Below are 24400 nucleotides of genomic sequence, written 5' to 3'. Positions count from 1 at the left end.
AAAAGCTTTGTTGAGAATGACACATGAAATGAAAGTAACAACATTTCAAACACCCATTCCCAGCCTCCCCCCCTTAGTCCTGTCTGCGAAGGCATGGGAAGACGAGGACGTCAAGGTCGTCAGCCGGAATCGGCTGATAAGGACTCTTTGCTCCCATGGATATATGCGGCCTGGGCACCACCTGGGCCTAGAGGGAGGAAAACTAAACAACTACAGATTATAGCAAATTAAAATGGCGTGACTCTGGCTAGAGAACTGACAATTGAACTGAGACTCTGACAGTCATGACTGTAGCTAGGGTGTGGCTTAGGGATATCAGGTGCAATGCAGGATGAGGCTGTTGGACATTGCAGGACAGGGGATTTGAGCAGCCACAGATTTTCTGAATGTCACTGTGTTGTGCTGTAGCAACAACTACAACAGCAGCAGCAGCAGCAACATTTGATTTATATACTGGCATTCAGGACAACTTAATTCTGTCAAGTGCTTGCAATCACCTGCCATACCTGGTCTGCTTACTGTGTGCTTATGCTGTATGTTATGAATACATGTTGGAGCAAACGTTACTTGTCTTGTCAATTGGACCTGTGGTGTGAAGCCATGCCGAGGAGGAACACATGCCCATCGCTATATGTCAACTTCTCTGAGTCCTCTCTCCTTCCCTGGAGAGAGGCTCTTAGACAACCTTGGAGACGACTACCTCATCCCTTCTTCTTTTCCTGCTTGGCTGACAGAGAAAGGGGGCAGGTCAGAAATTTTCCCACTTTGCTGACCATTGGGGAAGGGGAGGAGGTTTGAAACTGCCCACGCTGAGAAAGCCTATATATGTAGCTTCCTGCCTGGCAAAGATGGTGTAAGTGTCTGATACTGACAGCTTACCAATAAAGAAGTTTTACTACTCATAGTGAAGACTTTTTTTAAAAAATAATTTTATTGGATTAGATATCATTAAATTGTACATTACAATCAGTTTCCTTTAATTTTTCCAATTCTAACCCCCTCCCTTTCCCCCCTTTTGTTGACTTCCAACAGTTTTCCAACCCCTTGTCCCTTTTCCCTTACTCATTTTAAGTTTATTCTATCTGTCAAACATAATCTTTCACTTTCTTCTAAGCTTATCTATATAACACAGTGCTCCTTCTGTCTTCCTACTTACTTTAACAACTAAATAATACATAACTAAATAATACATTCTTGGCATATTTTCTTTTGATAATAATCATTTAGCTAATTTTGGTACTCTATACTCTATTTTATAATCTCATCTTCAATATGGGACAAACAATTTATCCCTCATTTAGCATAATTTTAGATACTTCTATAAACAGTACATTCAATATAAGTCAACCAATTTAACTTATACTCTATATATTTCTTTTTCTACGTATCTCATCTTCATACTGTTTTAATTATATAATTGTATTATTCTTTCATTATGCAACTATCCACCAAAAATAGTCAACCAATTTGACCCATATATACCTCCAAACCAATTCAATCAATTTAATACATAATCTATACATTAATATATATTTTCCCACCTTACTTAAATTCCTTCATTGCAATTATAAAATTATCTCCATTATACAATTATTGCCAGAAATGAAATTAATTAGTTTCTATCCTTATAATTGGTTAATTTCTATCATTATAATTCTTGTAATAACACCTATAATACTTAATGCTATATATAATAGTCTAATAAAATAGTTGCTTAGAAATTCTCATTTAACTCTCCACTCCCCGGTAAAGTCACTTCCCTCTACTTTTATTGTATTTCAGTAATTTTCAAACTGCCACAGTTCTCCTCCCACCTCCCATTTCTTCACTAAATATTGTTTCAGCTTCTCCCAATCCGTGTTGAACTGTCCTGGATCAAGGTCTCTCAGTTTCCTTGTCATTTTGTCGATTTCCGCCATGTACAGCAATTTATATATCCAGTCCTCAATAGTTGGCACTTCTTGCACTTTCCACTTTTGCGCGTACAAAAGTCTAGCTGCTGCTGTCATGTAAAATAGCAATGTCCTATATTGTGCTGGAATATCCTCCATTCCCAAGTTCAGTAGCAGGAGTTCTGGGTTCTTATTAATTTGAAATTGTAAAATCTCACTTATTACTCTTATTATTTCCCCCCAGTACTGCCTAGCTACCTCACAAGTCCACCACATGTGATACAAAGATCCCTCATGCTTTTTACATTTCCAGCATTTGTTAGACATATTCAAATTCCCTCGCGCAATTTTCTTTGGTGTCAAATACCAACGATAAATCATTTTATAGACATTCTCTTTAATATTGGTGCATGTCGTGATCTTCAACGTATTTTTCCACAAGTATTCCCACGCCTCCATTGTTATTTCTTTATTAAAGTTTATAGCCCACTTCACCATTTGCACTTTGACTGTTTCATCTTCAGTATACCATTTCAGCAGCACTTTATATACCTTAGAGATTTCCTTTTTATCCTCTTGTAAAAGTGCCTGTTCTAATTCCGAATTCTCCATTCTTATCCCTCCCTTCACACAGTCCGAATTATAAAGATCTCTGATCTGTCTGTACTGAAACCAATCGTAACTTGGAGACAACTCGTCCTGCGTCTTTATTTTGGGTTTAGAAAATTCCATTCGGGTTATCTCCTTGTATGTTAAACACTGTTGTTCATTATCGACAGTTCTCGGATCTATTACTTCATATGGAACCACCCATGAGGGGATTCCATCTTGTAGGTAATTTCTGTACTTCTTCCAAGTTGTGAATAGGCTTCTCCGAATATAATGATGTAAGAACATAGAGTCCACTTTTACTTTATCATACCATAAATATGCATGCCATCCGAATATTTTTTTATATCCTTCTAAGGCCAGTAATTTCCGTTTTTTCAGCATCATCCAGTCTTTCAACCACACTAAACAAATTGCGTCATAATAAAGTCTTAGGTTGGGCAGTTGCATTCCGCCTCTTTCTTTTGCATCTTGTAACACTTTCATTTTCACTCGAGGCTTTTTGCCTGCCCAAACAAAATCTGATATTTTCCTCTGCCATTTTTCAAACTGCTTAGAGTCTCGGATAATTGGTATTGTCTGTAACAGAAACATCACTCTTGGCAACACATTCATCTTAATTACTGCAATTCTTCCCAACCATGACAAATTCAGTCTGTTCCATTTAATCAAGTCTTGCTCTATCTGAGTCCATAGTTTCTCATAGTTGTTTTTAAATAAATCTATATTCTTTGCAGTCAGTTCAATTCCCAGATATTTCACCTTACTTGTTACTTCGCAGTCTGTTATTTCCATTAATAATTGTTGTTTTTGTTTAGTCATATTTTTACATATCTTTGACTTCTTTTTGTTTACATAAAATCCTGCCAAATCTCCAAACTCCTTAATCTTCTCTATTACTTTTGGCATATTCTCCATTGGATCTTCCACAATTAGCATTATATCGTCCGCAAATGCTCTGACCTTATAGGAAAAGTCCTTTATTTTTATTCCACGGATTGCATTGTCTTCTCGTATCTGTATCATCAGTATTTCCAAAACCAAAATAAACAACAGTGGAGACAACGGGCAACCTTGTCTTGTTCCTTTACCTATAGTCAATTTCTTGGTCACCTCGTCATTCACCACAATTGCTGCACTCTGGTCTCTGTAAATTTCCTTTACTGCTCTTATGAATCTTTCTCCCATTTGTAGCTTTTCCATGGTGGCAAACATAAAGTCCCAGTTCAAATTGTCAAATGCTTTTTCAGCGTCCACAAAGAAGAAGCCAACCTCCTTGTCACAACGTTTTTCATAGTATTCAATAGCATTTATAACTGTCCTTAAATTGTCTGTGATTTGTCTATTTGGCAAAAAACCAGCTTGCTCCTCCTCAATAACTTCAGAAAGCCATCCCTTCACTCTTTCCGCCAGTATCTTCGCAAAAATTTTATAATCATTATTAAGTAACGATATAGGTCTATAGTTTTTCATGTTAGTCAGATCTTGCCCCTCTTTGGAAATCAGTGATATATTAGCTTCACTCCAAGTGTCTGGGATCTGTTGATCCTTTAAAACACCATTAATCACATCTTTTAGGAATGGTGCCAGTTCATTAGCCATTACCTTATAAAATTTGGCTGTAAGTCCATCCAGTCCTGGCGCCTTTCCCAAGTTTGTTGACTGTATTGCCTTTCTTATTTCTTCCTCCGTTACTTCATTGTTCAATTTGTCTCTCCAAGCTTCCGAAATTACTGGGAGCTTCATTTTATTTATTTATTTATTTATTTATTCAATTTATATACCGCCCATCCCAGGGGCTCTGGGCGGTGAACAGTTAAAATTGATAAAAACAAAAACTAAAATCAATATACAAATAATAAAACAAATTAACAAGGTGCAGTGGTGGGGAGAACCTTCCCCACCCCAAAGGTGGGAGGCCGACATGGCACCGCCCCCTTCAATCACCAAACGCCTGGCAGAACAGCTCTGTCTTACAGGCCCGGCGGAACGATAATATGTCCCACTGGGCCCGGGTTTCCATTGACAGAGCGTTCCACCAGGCTGGGGCCAGGACTGAAAAAGCCCTGGCCCTGGTTGAAGCGAGGCGGGCTTCCTTAGGGCCGGGGACCACAAGTAAATATTTATTCGCTGATCGGAGCGATCTCCGGGGAACGTACAGGGAGAGGCGGTCCCGAAGATATGCCGGTCCCAACCCACTCAGGGCTTTAAAGGTAAGAACCAACACTTTGAACCTGATTCGGAATTCAACTGGAAGCCAGTGCAGCTGGCGCAGGACAGGTGTAATGTGTGACTGGTAAGGTATACCAGTCAGGACCCGTGCCGCCGCATTCTGGACCAGTTGTAGTTTCTGGATCAGGCCCAGGGGTAGCCCAGCGTAGAGTGAGTTACAGTAATCTAGCCTGGAGGTGACCGTTGCATGGATCACTGTAGCCAGGTCCTGGGGCGTCAGGTAGGGGGCAAGCTGCCTGATCTGACGAAGATGGAAAAATGCAGACTTGGCAACCGCCGTGACCTGGGCCTCCATCGATAGGGAGGCATCCAGGAACACACCCAGACTCTTTACCACTGGCAAAGTTGCCAGTGGTGTCCCATCCAGGGCAGGGAGCTGGATCCCAACATCTGGCAGCCCCCGTCCCAGCTGCAGGACCTCCGTCTTCACTGGGTTCAATTTCAGCCTGCTCTGTTTCAACCAAGCCGTCACAGCCTCCAAAGCTCTGGCCAGATTGTCTGGGGCCGTGTCTGGCCGGCCGTCCATCAACAGAAAAAGTTGGGTGTCATCCGCGTATTGATGACAACCCAGCCCAAACCTCCGCACCAACTGGGCGAGGGGGCGCATATAGATGTTAAATAACATTGGGGAGAGTATCGCCCCTTGGGGAACCCCGCACACCAAAGGGTGACGGGCCGATAGATCTCCCCCGAGCGCCACCCTCTGTCCCCGACCCTGGAGAAAGGAGACCAGCCACTGTAAGACTGTCCCCCTAATCCCCACGTCGGCAAGGCGGCTGGCCAACAAATCATAGTCAACCGTGTCAAACGCTGCTGTGAGATCAAGTAACACAAGCAGCGCTGACCCGCCTCGATCCAGATGCCTGCGAAGGTCGTCTGTGAGGGCAACCAAGGCTGTCTCCATCCCATGGCCAGGACGGAAGCCAGACTGGAATGGGTCCAGGACTAGAGCATCATTCAGGAATTCCTGCAGTTGTACCGCCACCGCCCGCTCAATCACCTTGCCCAGGAATGGGAGGTTCGACACTGGGCGGTAACTGGACGGGTCGGTGGGGTCCAAAGATGGTTTTTTCAGGAGGGGCCGCACTACCGCCTCCTTTAACACTCCTGGAAAAACCCCAGAGCTCAGGGAGATGTTAACAATGGCCTCCAGATGGTCCCGTAGCCCCTCCGAGCTGGCCTTCACCAGCCAGGATGGGCAGGGGTCCAGAGGACAGGTGGTTGGCCTCATCCCCTGCAGGATCCTGTCAACATCGTCCTGAGAGAGCAGCCTGAAATGGTCTAATACGGACCCAGAAGACGGCCAAGGGGTCTCCAGTTCCCTTACTGTATCAACAGTGGGTGGCAGGCCACGGCGAAGGGACAAGATTTTACCCGCAAAATAGCTCGCAAAAGCCTCGCAGCCAATAGTTGAATTAAGAATTTGGTGGTCTCCCTGAGAGAGGGAGACCAAGGACCGAACTGTTTGAAATAATTGAGCTGGGCGTGAGCTAGCAGATGCAATGGAAGCAGCAAAGAAATCCCTCTTTGCTGCTTTCACTGCCACCTCATAGGCTTTCATAAACGTCCTATAAGATGTTCTTGCCTCTTTGTCGCGCCCCCGCCTCCACACTCGCTCTAGTGGTCTCAGAGACTGCTTCATCTGGCGAAGCTCCTCGGTAAACCAAGGAGCTACCCGTTTGCGGGCTCGGAGAGGATGGCAGGGGGCAATAGCGTCGATGGCTTCAGAAAGACGGCCATGCCAATCATCCACCAGCTCATCTAACGTACTGCCAGGGGGCATCGGATCCCGCAGAGCCGCCTGGAAACCAATTGGATCCATAAGCCTCCGCGGGCGAGCGTAAATCCGCTCACCGCCCACCCGGGAAAGGAGCGGCATGCTCAGACGAGCCTTCAGAACAAAGTGATCTGACCATGGCACTGCATCATAGGCATCCAGGACCACCATCATCCCTGCCCCAAAAATCAAATCCAGCCTGTGACCTGCTTGATGCGTGGGAGCTGAAACAAACTGGGAGAGTCCTAGGGCCGCCATGGAGGACACCAGGTCAATGGCCTGCATGGAGGCATCGTCGTCAGCATGGACGTTGAAATCCCCGAGAACCAAAAGTTTCGGGAATTCCAAGGCCCAGCTGGCCACCGCCTCCAAGAGACCAGACAGGGAAGATGCAGGTGCAGTAGGCGGTCGGTACACCACACATATTGCCAACCTCTCCTCAGCGTCCAACACTAGGCCCACACAATCAATGCCAGTAATTTTTGGGGTGGGGAGTGGTCTGAAGAAGAAAGACTCCCGAATGAGCAAAGCCACGCCTCCCCCCCGACCACTTGTCTGGGACTGGTGGAGGACCGTATAACCTGGGGGGGCTAGTTCTTTCAAAGCGACCGTCTCGCCCTCCCTCACCCATGTCTCGGTCACGCAAGCCAGGTCCACATTCAATGCTGCAAGATAATCTTGCAGCGTTTTGGTCTTATTATTTATGGACCTGGCATTGCACAGCGCCAGTGTCGGAGAGTGGTTTAATATCCTAGCCCCACAACAGGTATATCTTGGGATGGGACGCAGATTGGAAGGGCACCGAGCCCTACCATGTCTCAATGCCCTTCCCTTCCATAATCTGCTCCCACCACCATACCTTCCGCGTCCCCGGATCACTGGGATCCCCGACCCCAAGCCGGCCTCCTCACCAATGAACATAGTGCTAACCCACCACCCTCACAAAATCAACAGCCCACCAACTATCACAGACTAAGCTATCAAACATACACAAAACCCCAATACCCTACCAAATTAACAACATAGACTACAGTAACTAACACACATAGTATAAAAACAATAAACAGTAACAAGGTGAGCAGTCCCCTAGCAGCAGTCTTATAGGCTGGAGCAACAAGGGGCGGGGCCGGGCAGATGGAAAGCCCAGCCCTTGATGGAAGCAGCTCCCTTGGCAGCAGCAGCAGCAGCAGTGCAGGCTACAACAACCTTTGTAGGCTGGAGCAACAAGGGGCGGGGCCGGGCAGATGGACAGCCCAGCCCTTGATGGAAGCAGCTCCCTTGGCAGCGGCAGCAGCAGCAGTGCAGGCTACAACAAACTTTGTAGGCTGGAGCAACAAGGGGCGGGGCCAGGCAGATGGAAAGCCCAGCCCTTGATGGAAGCAGCTCCCTTGGCGGCAGCAGCAGCAGCAGTGCAGGCTACAACAACCTTTGTAGGCTGGAGCAACAAGGGGCGGGGCCAGGCAGATGGAAAGCCCAGCCCTTGATGGAAGCAGCTCCCTTGGCGGCAGCAGCAGCAGCAGTGCAGGCTACAACAACCTTTGTAGGCTGGAGCAACAAGGGGCGGGGCCGGGCAGATGGACAGCCCAGCCCTTGATGGAAGCAGCTCCCTTGGCAGCGGCAGCAGCAGCAGTGCAGGCTACAACAAACTTTGTAGGCTGGAGCAACAAGGGGCGGGGCCAGGCAGATGGAAAGCCCAGCCCTTGATGGAAGCAGCTCCCTTGGCGGCAGCAGCAGCAGCAGTGCAGGCTACAACAACCTTTGTAGGCTGGAGCAGCAAGGGGCGGGGCCGGGCAGATGGAAAGCCCAGCCCTTGATGGAAGCAGCTCCCTTGGCGGCAGCAGCAGCAGCAGTGCAGGCTACAACAACCTTTGTAGGCTGGAGCAACAAGGGGCGGGGCCGGGCAGATGGAAAGCCCAGCCCTTGATGGAAGCAGCTCCCTTGGCAGCGGCAGCAGCAGCAGTGCAGGCTCCAAGTATGTCGCTATTTTCTCCAAGTATGTCGCTATTGAGTCTTTATTCACCTCTTTTTTATTATACAATTTGGCATAAAATTTATAAAAGGCTCTGCTAATAGCTGTCTGTTCCAGGTACACTTTATTGTCCTCACAGATTTTATTTATTATTTTCTTCTCCTTTCTCTTCTTCAATTGCCATGCCAAATATTTTCCAGGTTTATTTGCGCCTTCAAACGCCTTTTGATTCATTCTCTTAAGATTCCATTCCAATTCTTTATTATTCATTGCTGTCAGCTGTTCTTGAAGAATTTTAATATCCTGGTAGATTTTCTTTTTCCCTGGTCTTTTCTTTAACTGTATTTCTTTGGCTTTTATTTTCGCCGTGATCTCCTGTCTCTTCTCCTCTTTTTTTCCCCTGGCTCTTCCATTTAAGTCCATTAATATGCCCCTAATTACTGCCTTGTAGGTGTCCCATACCTTGTTGGTTGGTACTTCTCTATTCATGTTATATTGTATGAAAAACTTCTCAACATCTCCATATTTTCTCCCTCTTGCAGCAAATCCTCATTTATTCTCCATCCTTTCCTTTTACTCCTTTTCCCCAACTTCCACATAATTGGATTATGATCTGAGCCTACCATAGGCATTATTTCCACATCCTTAGTCCAAAGCGCTAAGTCTTTTGAGGCCCAGATCATATCGATTCTTGATAGCATAGAGTGTCTCGCGGAGAAAAACGTATATTGTCTGCATTTGGGATTTTGTCTTCTCCATACATCTTCTAAAGTTTCCTGTTGCGTCAATACAAAAAACGTCTTTGGTAATAGTCCTCTTTTCTTTTGTGCAGTTGCTGACTTTTTATCTAGTTCCAAGTTTGTCACTCCATTGAAGTCTCCTGCAAGAATTATCTGGTCATAAGAAAGTTCATCTAATTGCTTCCTCAAGTCCTCAAAGAAGCTTTCTTTTGCTCCGTTAGGTGCATAGATTCCAATCACCAATACTCTCTTTAAATTCCATATACATTCCACTGCTAAAAATCTGGCTTCCGCATCTTTCATCACTAACTTTGGCTGTAGCTCCTCTTTTATATACAATACCACTCCCCTTTTTTTCTTATTAGAGGCCGCTACAAAATCACTGCCCAATTTAATCAATTTTAAATACTTTGCATCCTGTTTTCTAATATGAGTCTCTTGCAAACATACAATATCACATTTTTGTTTTAATAGCCAGTGGAAAATACCTTTTCTCTTATTCGGTGAATTAAGTCCATTTACATTCCAAGATAAAACTTTGCACTCCATATTCATAATCTTGTTGCTGGTAAGTCCTTTTCATTGTCCCTTATAAACTGCTCCATCTCTGATTCAGATCTAATGCGCTTTTTCGCTCCTCCAAATTCAAAAGACACTCCTTCTGGTAGTTCCCATCTGTACCTTATTTTCATGTCCTTCAGAACCTGAATTAGAGCTTTATATTTTTTTCGATCTAGCAACACCGATCTGGGTAATTCCTTCATGATAATAATCGTCTTGCCATCAATCTCCAATGGATCTTGAAACTGTTTAGTCACAATCTTCTCTTTTATATTTCTGGTCGTGAATTGCACAATCACATCTCTTGGTAGTTTCCTCTGGGTCGCGATTCTTGAATTTACACGATATACCACATCTAGGATAGCCACAACTTCCTCCTCCTCCTTCCCCAGGTATTCAGCTAACACCTCAGTGATCTGTTCTTGAGCTGTCTTTCCTTCCACTTCCGGCAAGCCGCGAAACCTCAGCTGCTTCTCCATATGTTTACTTTCTGCAACCGCCATTCTCCCCCTCATCACCCTCATCTCCGTTCGTTGCGTATCTGCTAAGTTCTCCACCGCACTTTCCACTACCTTGACTCTTTGCGGTGTTCCCTGCAAATCGTTTTGCATTGTTTTTATACCTTTCTTCACTTCTGCCAGCTCATTTTTCACTGTCTCTTTAACCTCTTTAACCTCTTTCACCAACTCCGGTTTCATGTCCTTGAGCTCTTTAATCACTTCTAAAAGTTTTTTATCCAAATTCTCTATCGCCGATTGCCACTCTTTTTTCGACATCGTGGGGCTTGCTTTGGCTCGCTCCCACGAGTCCGCTCTCTTCCTTAGCTCCGTGGCGTTTAATTTAATGTCCTTTTAGTTTAAATGTCCCGGTCTTTCCAAAAAAAACTTTTAAAGAGTCCAAAATGTTGGGCGTCTTTTCTCTATGGTTCCTCTATGATTTTTGTAATCCAATATGGCTTACTTCCTCTTTCGCTGAACCCGCGGCTCTTCCCCTTTCAAAAATGGCGATTCCCTACTTCCTGCCCTCCGGCAAGGGCCGCCTCTCTCCAGCAACTCTATTGTTGTTACGTACTTCCTGTTTCCCGACTTCCCACAGCAGTTCTCGCAATGGTGAAACTTTCTCACAGCCTGATATCTCCTTATAGCCACAGGTATTCAAAACAATAATCCAATTTCTTTAATAACTTCGTTTAACTTAGTCCTTTTTCTAATATAATTCTTGCCAGGTCCTCCCCTCCTTATACTTAGTCTGTTGCAGTTTAAAAGTCTACTTTAATTCTTCTTTACTTTAAGTAATCTGTCCCGTTTCAAGAGATAGTGATCTTTACCTTCTCATTCACTTTTCTTGGGTTGTAATCGCTGTTTCAATCTTAGATTCCCATCCACTCTTCCTTCCCCTGTTGAAGCTTGGGCATGTAGGTCTTATGCCAACCGCATTGGCACCAGGACTGCCGCAGAGATTATAGCCGACGTGTCTTAGGGTGGGACCTCAAGGGTCGGGAGAGGATCCGTTGCGTAGGACCCCCCCTCGCCCGACGCGCCCTGAGGTGCTTGAGCATTCTATGCCTGTTCTCCACCTGAGAACAGTCGGCCGCGGGCTTGATTTTGCCCCGCCGGCCGCTTAAACGGCAGCCCGGTCAGCTCCACGATTAGAGCTACGTTAGACCTTCATGGATCCCAAACCGGAAGTCTACTCATAGTGAAGACTTTTGAGAGTTGTTTGGCATCCTTACAAATGCACACTCAGAATGGTTTACAAATTATGTTATTATTATCCCCACAATAATCACCCTGTGAGGTGGGTGGGGCTGAGAGAGCTCTGCCTGACCTAAAGTCACCCAGCTGGCTTCAAATCGAGGACTGGGGAATCAAACCCGGTTCTCCAGATTAGAGTCCTGCCACACCAAACTGGCTCTCTGTAATAAATTACAGATGAGACACCCTTCTCTATTGTACCTGTTTATCTGGTTTCTCTTGAAGTTTTAAGAACTATCTCTATGCTCCTCTATTATAATCCATTTGAATTTTACCAACTGACAGTTGTATGAGATCTTCAATCTCCAGTTCCAACAACAATGACCTTGCCTTACAAAGCAAAAATGAACAGAATGAAGGGTTATGGAAGAGTCCTATTTAGGAGCTTTTTACATCACCCTAATCAGTTTCATAAAACTTTCTTAGGGCACATATAGTTAGGGTAAAGATCCAAGGAGTCCTGTTTTACAAGAAAAATCACAGACCATGCAAACAGGGGATTCAGTCCCTCAGAGGTTTTGCTAATCAAGCCCCCCCCCATCCTGCCATAAAAGAGGGGTCTTTAGACCTGTCTTTTCCCATTAAAACACTAATAGGAATGGGGTCAAGGGGCGATTTTAGTTTGTAAAACTTGAAGGGCGGCGGTTGAAGGGTTATAAGAGTTTTCTCTCCAAATCAAATCAGGGCTACACACAGCTGTAATTTTACTTTTTAAAGACAAAAGCCTTCAATATGTCTGTCTGTCTGTGACCTTATGCTAGCAGACCAAACACAACGCTTTTTAGGGACCTTGTCACCCGTCCTATATCAATGGTATCTGCTGAGGAAGCCCTATACATCAGCTGTGGAACTGTTGCATGGTGCAAAGAAATTTGAGAAGTGTTGGAAGATATACTTTCACACAGGTCATCAGCCAAGCCTTTTGGGCTTCATGGTTATGTTGTTATTTCATATTGTATGAAGACTGTGTCAGACTCTGGATGTTAGCATACAGCAGACAGATCCCTGGTTCAATGTAGCAAGACACAGGTTCTTGGTTAAATGACTTTTATTCAGAAATCAGTTCTTTCCATACTCATATCCAAAGGTCTACTTAGAAGTAAGGTAAGCAACTAAGCAGTTCTGGTAGAAAGTTGACAAGAATGGCTACATAGGAAAAGTACATCCTATTTCTACCCACTTTCCTTCCCCCTCCCAATTCCCAAACAACCCAGTGTTGTTCTTTCTGTGTGAAAACTTTATGCATATTTGTGCTATCGTGCTACGAGGAGAGAAGACATATCATAGTCAGGAAGAAGGCTTCAAACTTGTAAACACCCAGCCACCTGGGAACGTGTGAGGTTATCTTTGGCAATACAAAATGGAGTCACATTTGACAGAATAAAGCATATACTTGACAGCAGAAATATTGGCATGAATGAATGGGCACAGTCAGACATGACAGACTGGTCCCTCCTCAACAAAGGCTTTATTGATACAGAAGATATTAAATATCTCAGTATATACAGGATGTTTATGTCTCTCTCCAACTGTTCTAACTGCTGTGGCCCTACAAGATGTCTTATTCATTCAGGGATGCGTATGCAGAATATACTTCCATATAGCCCCAAGTCAGTATTTTTATGTCTCCTTTATGTTTTTTAAATAGGCACCAAGTGCCTATTGTTATAAAACACAGTTCTCAGCATGTTTGAATCTATGGGCACTTGAGGAATTTTTAGAGGTGATAGTGTGTGATACCGCAAACTGGCTGCCATAAGAGATCCTAAATACAGTTCTCTCCCATACATATGTTTTAATTTTTTTTTATTAAATAAGGGTTTTTTGTTGGATGAATACGTATGTTCAATGTCTGAAGGAGACTGAGAAAACTTCCAGGTAACAGTGCAACGGTCCAAGCTCTCTAATACTTATGCGATAGAATAAACCAAAGTGAGTGTCCTTAGTGCTGTCTAACTCTCCATGGACTCTGTAAAGCAAGATTTTCTTGCATCCCGTTCCCTGAAATTTTGTACCTGTTGGAACAGCAGATGCTCAGGAATGGGATGGGCCAAAGTAGGGATGTTGCAGATTTTACCATGAACACATTTGAAAGTTGAACTTACTGTGTTCCAAGGGGGCAATTAGATGTGAGCTGATCACTCTGTCTTTTTGGTTTGAGCTGAGTAGCTGCAAATGCCTGCTGAATCAGTTTGCATTGGGTTTTTCCAAAATTTCATGTGCACAAAGATGCTGCTGTTCAACTGATTGATAGCCCTTAGCATCATGAAGGATTACTTAGACGAACAGTAACAGGTAGGTATTTATTGAAACACAGCATTTATTGATGACTGGTTTATATAATTTGTTAGTCATCTAATCGTATATCTAAACAATTGCCTGCTGAGCCAAGCAGCTATGTAGCAAGGATGGAGAAGGTAGTAGAACTCAACTGGACTCTGTGAGAAGGAACATGCATGAAAAGCTGATTGCACTGTTCTGCATAGTTATCAAGGAATACAGTGAAACAACCTGTTAAAACCCACAAATGGATTGACAAACTATCAACCACCTTGAAAAAAATCAGGCCTCTGTTAGTAACCAGTGAACAGAACAGAATGCAAGCAGATTTTTGAGCATGCTTAGCCAGCAGTATGTCAGGGTAGTGGAGGAAATTGTCACCTCTTCTGCAAACAGAATGCTGTTCCATTGGAGGAACTGTGTGGCTGGATACATGCCATTGTTTGTAGGGGGCAATGATCTGGGAATCTATTTGAAGTCAATACGGGGCAGGAGCTGAATGTGGCAGGTGCTGAGGGAGTATAAAACCTTAATTCTTTTCCTCCCTCCCTCCACTTTTCACTTCTTCCTGGCTTTTCTCATAGTAAGAATCTCTCGGCTTACTTTTTTGCTGAAGTGGAGCTATTTTCATGGCAAAGTAGTTTTGGATGACTGTATGTTCCAGGTTAGGAGCTCAGATGCCCCTTAATGTATAAGATTTGGCTACCCACTGGACTTTGAAGGTGGCCAGAACTTGGTCCTCACTCCCCCCCAACCCCAATGCCATCATTCCTACTGCAAGCTCTCCTTCCTACCATCTCCTTTAGCACACATTGGATGTGGAGAAGTAGCATGGAGTGGTGATATTGGAGAGACTCAAAAGAGAAAGGTGCAAAGAAGAAGGAAGGAAGGAAGGAGAAAGGTGAGAAAGGACAGAGTATGGCAGGGAGGGAGGGAGGATGAGTGGGGCAGGGGAGGATAGAAGGAGGACACAAAAAGAGGTGCGAGGAGTGTTGAAGGAGTCAGGATGAGGGATAGCCTGTGGATGTCAAGAAATACAAGAGGCACCATATTGGACTCTACTGTTTTATAAGCAATTCATTCAGCTTGTTTCCTAGGCATGCCAGATGCCCAAACCCAGAAATCTCTAAGCTGATACCACTACTGTAATAATTTTGAGGTATAAAGACTATAGGGGGAAGGTGGCATGGTATAGCCCAGTCTCATTGGATCTCAGAAGCTAAGCAGGGTCAGCACTTGGATAGGAGATGACCAAGGAAGGTTGTGCAGAGGAAGGCAGTGGCAAACCATCTCTGCTTCTCACTTGCCTTGACAGCCCCTTGCTGGGGTCACCATAAGTCAATTGTGACTTGATGTCACATACACACACACATAAAGACTACAACAAATGATTTGATTACAGCAGGCTTTTCAAAATTTCCATACAGGCCTTGAACCTTACTGAAAATCTTGCTTGCATTTTTTGCCCTCTAAATAATGACAAGGTACCCCTAACCAAAATGAGTTTTACAATTGGTAAAAAAAATTGTCTGTATCACTTCTTGTCAGACAGCAGAGAATGGTTACTTCAGTCAGGGAGTTGATACCTGTGCTTAAAATCTAATCTCTCAAATCTGATTAAGACTGAGGATGACACAGCCTGAACTTCAGTTGTCATTGATTTTTAAGAAGACTGAGATAATTACTTCCGATGGATGATTGTTGAATCCCAGGTGTGTCATTTCTTTGAAGGTGCATTCCACTATTTATTTTTGTACATTCAATGACATTATTTTCCTGCTACAAATTTCCAAGCTCAGAGAAACACCTAATTACCCTAGGAACAAAGAGACACGCAACTAAAAGTAGACACCAGGTTAACAAAGGAAGGCAAGCTGTAAAGTTATGCAAAATCCCTACTGATAAGATACATAATTGATACTTTAAAAAAAATTAAAAACCTTCCTAAACATTAAGCTGGTTTATCAAGTTAATTAATTATAATTACAGATAAGGAATATTTGACTATCTGCAAAAAAAGGCTTATTTGAATGGTCAGGAGAGTAAAAAATTAAATTCTGGGTTAAAAGTTGCAAAAATATTTTGATATTTCTCAGTTGAGCAAGGATTCCAGGCTCAATTCAGAATGGGATCAGTTACATGAGCTAATTTGTTTCAGATCTTTTCCTGTTTCGGATTATGTAAATGAAAATACAATGATGCCTAAAGACTCCTCTATCTAGGGTTAACAGAAGGCCCAGAGAACAACACTAGCATTTCTAATTTTTGTCTCCTGGTTGTTAACTTTTGTATTCTACAGTTAATTTTTTGTCTCTGTGGGGTTTTTTTTTTTTGCTGTTATAGTATTTTCCCCTATTTTGAACTTTGTGGTAATAATGATATGAGCAACATATGTTTTGATGTATTAGAATTCTGAGTTCTTATACCTCCATTTTGCATTGTTTGAACCTTTAAATTTTGTAAGCTGCTTTGAGTCCTGTGTTGCCGGATAAATGCAACATGTAAATATGCTAAAATATAAATATTTAATCATATAATTGAGGCTTAATAGGATGCAATTTATCAGATGATGGTATTTACCTCCATTCCATCAAAAGCTTCAGCTGTCCAATTACCTCTATTAACGGAACACAACATTTTTCTCCAGGACATTGGCAATCCTCCCTCTGTCCCAGTCTCATGATCCATACTACTTCCTTTTCTTTTTCACACTGAAATGTACCTAGAAGGGCCTATCTCTAGGGCCTTAATTTGCCATACAATGCTACAGCAAGTATTCTGGGCTGCTGGATTCTTGAACCAAGATGACCTGAGAAACTACAGTTCCCAAGGATCTTCACACCCCTAATATGGCCATAGGGCCTAAGGAAGGATGCAGTAGCAACCCTTGAAACTTAGGTTAGCTAATAGCCAAGTATTTTAATTCCTCAAACTTCAGATCATTTGTTTTGTTTAACTAAGCATTCTGTATGAATGTCCCCTGGAGCTGTGTTCCACTGATGGAAATCCTATCCGTTAACAGAGGTTGGTTGCAGGCATTCAAACCAGAATACACTGTTGATTCACACTCTGATTTGCCAAACAAGTCCCTACCCCAACATTCTGAAGTCAAAGTCCAATTTCTTGCATTTTTAAGAGAGAAATGCCCAGGCCTGGTGTGTCCATGGAGGCGGTGCCAGCAGCCACCTTGAGCGCTGAACTCTGAAGGAGGTGCTGTGCCGGCTTCCGACAACCCTCCCTGACCAGGAAGTGGGCTGTGTCCCCGCTCGCCTCTCTGCCCCTTTGCCACTGCCGCCTGCTTCAGCCCAGCTCCTGGCAAACCAGGCACCAGGTGGCATGGCAGCGAGTGGGGAGACAAGCAGGGAAGCGGGCTTCCTCCTTGCCCCTTCACTGCTGCTGTCCGCTTCAGGTTAGGGGGAGGCTCCTACATGATGATGTCACAAGTGACATCATCACACATGGCCAGAATGCATGCACGCTTTGCGCATGCGCACAGGGCGACAGTCACCACCTCCTACTCCAGGAGCCCCACAACCACTCTACACCATTGCCCCTCCCAATCACCAAGAGTACTTAAAGCAGGCTGGAAAAACTGTAAAAGAATAATTTTGGAGATGTATTTAAAATTCATCATTTTTAAGCCTACAATATCAAGTTGGTTAGCGGGGGGGGGGGGGCAAGTAGGTATCTCGCCTCAGGCGCCAGAAACCCTGGCACCGGCCTTGGAAATGCCAGATGGGTTCAGAAAAGGAAGAGATCACATCGCAAATTTACAATGGCTAATGGAACGCACCAGGGAATTTCAGAAGAAAATCAGCATGTGTTTTCTAGATTACAGCAAAGCTTTTGACTGGATGGATCAAGAAAACCTATGGATAGTGTTAAAAGAAATGGGGGTGCCACAACATCTGATTGTTTTGATGTGCAACCTGTACTCTGGACAAGAGGCTATTGTTAGGACAGAATATGGGGAAACAGAATGGTTTCCAATTGGCAAAGGTGTCAAGACAAAGATGCATATTATCTCCTTACTTGTTCAACCTCTATGCAGAGCATATAAGGAAAGTGGATTAGATTTAGAAGATGGTGGAGTGAAAATTAGTGGAAGGAACATTAACAACTTCAGATATGTGGATAATAATAATAATAATAATAATAATAATAGATTATTCAGGATGACTTAATACTCATTCAGAGTGGTTTACAAACTATGTCATTATTATCCCCACAACAAAACACCCTGTGAGGTGGGTGGAGCTGAGAGAGCTAGAAGCTGTTGTAAGCGGTTGGCCCGGCCTCTGCCATTTTAATAGCCATTTTAACATGGCTGCTTGTGATATTAAAAATCACCAGGTGTCAGGATCTGTCATATTCAGGGTTCTTAACCTGACCAAAGTTATGTTCTACAGAATCATGTCTTTGTTCTAAAGTTACTGAGTCATGGACCTGACCTAAGTTCCGCCATGTTAAACTGTGTCGTTGTTTAGTCTTTCTCTCCCTCCAGGTCTAGCTGTGCCATGACTGCACTTTCCATGGGAGAGGATGCTGCGTCTTATCTGTTTTTCTTCAAAGTTGACCTTGACGAACCAGCTTCCCACAGAAGAGCACCCAGCAATGTGAACTATGGGGGGAGGCTGGGAACGGAGGGTTTGATGTGTAACAACTTTCATTTTGTAACTCATTCCTAACAAAGAGTGTGTTCAGCCAGGACTATCTTGGTTCTGGATTGTGGACCTCTGGGCCTGAATGTTGTCTTTCAAATAAACCTTTTGAAATCAAGAGACCTTGGCTTCTTGCAGAAGGGAAGAAGGCAGACTCTGGCTAACTGGGATGCCACAGTCTGACACCAGGCCTCTGGATTTAAAATGGCATCTGTATTGCCACCAGACAACCTTCAACAGTTGCTGAATCCCGCCCAGGAGAACACGGCATCCATGGAATGCTGCACAGGAATGCAGTGATTAAGAGGTGATTGGATTTGCAGTCCCACCAGCCCCATAGGAGTCCAGTGCAACAAAGGTCTCACAGAGTCATCCCCACTTAACACGTTCCTTTCCTTTCTTCCATGATGAGATCTCCTGTCCTTGATTGAGGAGCTAATCAAATGACATTCATAAGTTTATAAACTTATTTGATTTGTCATTTGATTAGCTCCTCAGTTATTCCTGGGAAAGTACGGTCCCCACATAAAATCCATCAACTTAGCTCTGGTGGAATTCACTAACAAACTATCCCTTTTGTGCTGTGTTAGAACATGTTTTGCATTTGTTTTCACACACCCCAGCAGCTACTGATCAAGGTACTCAAACCTTTTGTCAAACCCAGGAGCTGACCATTGGAGCTTTTGTTCTAACAGCTAGGTGGGCTCTTCCACCTCAGGGCACATTTCACGTATAAAGGTAGAGCCCTGGCCTCATTCAAATCATGCATACTTCCTGAGTCCAAGTCCTGCTCCCTTAGGTCACTTCCCTAAGCCTCTCTCTCTTCGTACATGCTGCTGGATCCACAAGCGCTGTTTCCTTGAGGTTTGCTCTAAGCCTCTTGCTCTCTTGGCTAAGGACGCTGGATGTTCGAAGCTTCTCTTTTCTCCCACTGACTGGACTACTCTTCACGATAGGTAGATATACTTACTCCCTCTCTCTATTCCCGATTTCTGGCTAAATTTCCTCTGTGTGTGTGTGTGTGTGTGTGTGTGCGCGCGTGCGCACGCGTGTGCCCCCGTAATTGCGAGTGTATGTGCATGCCATTTTGTTCTTAATAAAAGTTATTGTTTGATGTTAAGAACCAGCCTCGGTTGCTATTTTGGGAAGGGAAGTTGGTGATAGATCCCTGCTGTTACCGGCCTCTTGAATAGCCATTCTCCTTGCTTGCGAATTCTCCCACAAATCATTTTATTGCAAGGAGATCAATTACAATAACACTGTGACTGACCCAAGGTCACCCAGCTTGTTTTATGACACCACATTACTAGCAGAAAACAGTGAAGACTTGAAACGACTCGTGATTAAGGTTAAAGGAGAAAGTGCCAAAGCAGGATTACAGCTGTACATCAAGAAAACAAAAGTAATAAGGAATTACACAATTTTAAAGATGACAAGGAGGAAATTGAAATGGTCCAAAATTTTTGATTCCTGGTTTAATCATCAACTAAAAGGGCGACTGCAACTAAGGGCCAAGCTACAAGTGACGAATGACACTTGAATGGCAAGTGTATTTCTCCCTGTTCACTTGCCCTCCACTCAATCCACTTGCCATTCAAGTGTCATTCGTCACTTGTAGCTTGGCTCTAAGAAATCAGAAGATTGAGATTTGGAAGGCAGTTGTGAGGGTACTAGAAAAGATAAGAATCTCTCTTTGAGTACCAAGATCAAGATAATCCAAACTATGGTATTCCCTATTACTATATATGGATGTGAAAGCTGGAAAATGAAGAAAGTTGACAGGAAGAAAATTGAATCATTTGAAATGTGGTGCTGGAGGATAGCTTTGCTGACACCATGGACAGCCAAAAAAACAAAATAAATCTAGATCTAGATCACATCAAGCCTGAATTCTCCCTTGAAGCTAGAATAACAAAACAGAGGCTATTGTACTTTGGTCACATCATGAGAAGACAAGATTCTCTGAAAAGGCAGTAATGCTAGGTAAATTTGAAGGCAGTAGGAAAAGAGGAAAACCCCCAAAGAGATGGCTTGACTTAAAAGCAGCCACATCCTCCAGTTTGTAAAATCTGAACAAGTCTGTTAATGATAGGATGTTTTGGACATCTTTCATTCACAGGGTCAACTTGAGTCTCTGCTGGGCTATGCAGGAAGTGACCTTTAGAAACAAAAGGATTCTCTTCACCAGAGGCAGAGCTAAATCACCTGGACTGAGGCAAGAGCACATGGTGGTGAGCTGCTGCTAGAAGGTAAGGGGTTTTTCTCTTTCTGCCTTTTGCCTTTCCTAGCTACTGTGTGAGAAGCTGAGGGTGAGTGGGTTCTGTGTAGCTTGCTAGAGAGTGGTTCTGGTTAAGTTCTGTGTGGGGCTGTTGGGAGCTGAGTGAATTGCTGTTGTTTGCTGCTGGTTGCTGTTGCTCTCGGTTAAAAGCCTCACCCCCTACTGTCCTTGGGCTCTGCTGGGCTAGGCAGGGAAGTGACTGTTTGAAACAAAAGGCTCCTCCTTACCAGAGGAAGGCGAGAGCTAAAGGGCTCTTGCCCTGTGGCTCTTAGCCTGGGGATCTGCCTGAGGGACCCAAAACTCTGCTGAGAGTACACTGGGTATATATTTGGAAGGCAATCATGTCTACTGAAGCCCCTTCACAGTCACCTGCATGGAGTGTGCCATGTTTGTTTTCCTCCCAGAAGAGAAGACGGTTCACTTGCCAGAAGTGTAAGCTGGTCAGACTTTTGGAAGAAAAGGTTCAGAGCCTGGAGGAGAGGATCACCACCCTTAAGGAAATAAAGGAAGGGGAGGATTTTATTGACAAGAGCCTGGGGGCTCTGCACAGCCAAGAAGAGGAAAGTTAAGGAGAAGAAGAAAGATGGTTGTTGTGGGTTTTCCGGGCTGTATTGCTGTGGTCTTGGCATTGTAGTTCCTGACGTTTCGCCAGCAGCTGTGGCTGGCATGCTGCTGGTAAAACGTCAGGAACTACAATGCCAAGACCACGGCAATACAGCCCAGAAAACCCACAACAACCATCGTTCTCCGGCCGTGAAAGCCTTCGACAATACAGAAGAAGAAAGAGTCGATCTCCCTTCTGAGCCTCCACTGAGATCTATGGTACAAACCCGAAGACGTCAACGAAGAAGATGCTCTGGTCCACTTGAGCTCAAGAATCATTTGAAGTGATAGAGATGATGATGGAGATGAGAGTGGAAGGAGAACCACAAAGACCTGGAAAAGGGTGTGCAGAGGACATGGGGCCACATGGAAGGAGAAAAAAACAGAAGGTGGTGGTCGTCGGGGACTCTCTGCTCAGGGGTATGGAACGCCACATCTCGGGTCCAGATCCCCTATTCATAGAATCATAGAATCAAAGAGTTGGAAGGGACCATACAGACCATCTAGTCCAACCCCCTGCCCAGTGCAGGATCAGCCTAAAGCACTTCTGAAAAGTATTCATCCAGCCTCTTCTTGAAAACTGCCAGTGAGGGGGAGCTCACCACCTTCCTAGGCAGCTGATTCCACTTTCGAACTACTCTGACCATGAAAAAGTTTTTCCTAATATCCAGCTGGTACCTTTGTGCATGTAATTTAAGCCCATTGCTTCGGGTCCTACCCTCTGCCGCCAACTGGAACAGCTCCTTGCCCTCCTCCAAATGACAGCCTTTCAAATATTTCAAGAGAGCAATCATGTCCCCCCTCAACCTCCTCTTCTCCAAACTAAACATTCCCAAGGCCCTCAGCCTTACTTCGTAGGGCTCAGTCTCCAGACCCCTGATCATCCACATCACTCTCCTCTGCACCCTTTTGATTTTGTCCACATCCTTTTTGATGTGAGGCCTCCGGAACGGCACACAATACTCCAGGTGCAGCCTGACCAAGGCAGTATAGAGAGGGGCTATGACCTCCTGCGATTTCGACGCTATGGCCCCTTTGATACAACCCAGGATTGAATTGGCCTTTTTTGCCACCGCATCACACTGACTGCTCATATCTAGTTTACAGTCCACTCTTACCCCAAGATCTCTTTCACATATACGACTGCCCAGAACTGTATCCCCCATCCAGTATTTGTGCTTCCCATTTTTGTGGCCCTGATGTAATACTGTGCACTTGTCTTTGTTGAATTGCATCCTATTCACAGCTGCCCACTTCTCCAGAGTATTCAGGTCTTGTTGAATTTTAATTCTATCTTCTTGGGTGTTTGCTACTCCTCCCAATTTGGTATCATCAGCAAATTTAATGAGCAGCCCTTCCACTCTTTCATCCAGATCATTGATAAAAATATTGAAAAGTACCGGGCCCAAAACCAAGCCCTGCGGCACCCCACTGGACACCTCCCTCCTATCTGGTGAAATGCTGTTGACCACCACTCTTTGAGTGTGGTCCTCTAACCAGTTCCCTATCCACTGAATTGTCCTATAGTCCAGTCCACAGTCTTCCAGTTTGCCCATCAGAATATCATGGGGGCCCTATCAAAAGCTTTACTGAAATCCAGCTAAATCATGTCAACAGAGTTCCCCCCATCCAGTAAGCTGGTCACTCGATCAAAGAAGGAAACCAGGTTGGTCTGGCAAGATCTGTTACGGACAAAACCATGCTGATTTCCCCGGATCACTGAGCAGTCATTCAGATGCTTACAGATTGAAACCTTTAAAATCTGTTCTAAGATCTTCACAGCAACAGAAGTCAGACTGACAGGCCTGTAGTTTCCCAGGTCATCCTTCTTCCCTTTCTTAAAGATTGGGATAACATTCGCTCTTCTCCAATCTTGTGGCACATCCCCAGTCCTCCAGGAGACCTTGAATATGATGGGCAGGGGTTCTGCAAGTTCTCTAGAAAGTTCTTTCAACACTCTTGGGTGCACCCCATCCGGCCCAGGGGATTTGTATTCATCCAGTGCAGCCAGATGCCTCTCCACAACCTCTCTGTCAGTGTCAATTAGCAACTCAGGTGTCCTGCCACATTTTCTACTATCTCTAGATGTAGAAAATCAGGGAGTTCTTCAGGGAGAAAACAGAGGCAAAAAAGTCATTAAGCCTCTCTGCTTTTATTCTCCATCAGAGTTTCTCCATCTATTCCCAACAGTGGTCCAGTTGCCTCTTTTACCTTGCGTTTGCTTCTCACACATCTGTAGAAGATTTTCTTATTGTAGCGAGCCCTCCTGGCCAGACACAGCTCGTACTGAGCTTTGGCCTCTCTGATGGCTGATCTGCAGTACCTAGTAACCCTCATATACTCCTCTTTAGAGGTCTGTCCTTCTCTTCATTTCCTGAACATTTCCTTTTTCTCCCTTAGATTATTCTGGAGCTCTCTGTACATCCACATCGGTTTCTTGGAGCCCTTACCATGTTTCCGTCTTGCTGGGATAGTGAGGGCTTGAGCTTGCAAAAGCTCATGTTTGAGAATGGCCCACCCTTCACTCACTCCTTTCCCTTCCAGCACACTCCCCCACGTAATGACTCTCATCAAGCCTCTGAGTTCATCGAAGTTGGCCCTACGGAAATCTAATCTACAAGTCTGGCTATGAACATCCTTGGCCCCCCCAGCAAATGAAATTCAAGGATGACATGGTAACTTCTCCCTAAAGTCCCCACCACCTTCCTTCCAAGAGATGTTTTGCTTGACAGGGGCCAGAATTCAGGATATTACCGACGGACTGCTGAAACTCATCAAGACGGCTGAAAAGGAACCATTTGTGCTGATTCATGTGGGAACGAATGATATGGCTGTGAATACTGTCGCAAGAATTAAAGAGGATTATGAAGTTCTTGGAAGACAGTTGAAGACATTGGGGGCACAGTTGGTATTCTCTTCTATCCTTCCAGTCACAGGAAGAGGAATGCGCAGGGAGCGGACCATACTTGAGGTGAATCGCTGGCTGAGATGGTGGTGCCGGCAGGAGCACTTTGGGTTCTGGGACCATGGGATAGGTTTTCTTA

This window comes from Eublepharis macularius, chromosome 15 (genome assembly GCF_028583425.1).
Source record: "Eublepharis macularius isolate TG4126 chromosome 15, MPM_Emac_v1.0, whole genome shotgun sequence".
NCBI lineage: Eukaryota > Metazoa > Chordata > Lepidosauria > Squamata > Eublepharidae > Eublepharis > Eublepharis macularius.
Note: the sequence above shows the minus strand (reverse complement) of the source record.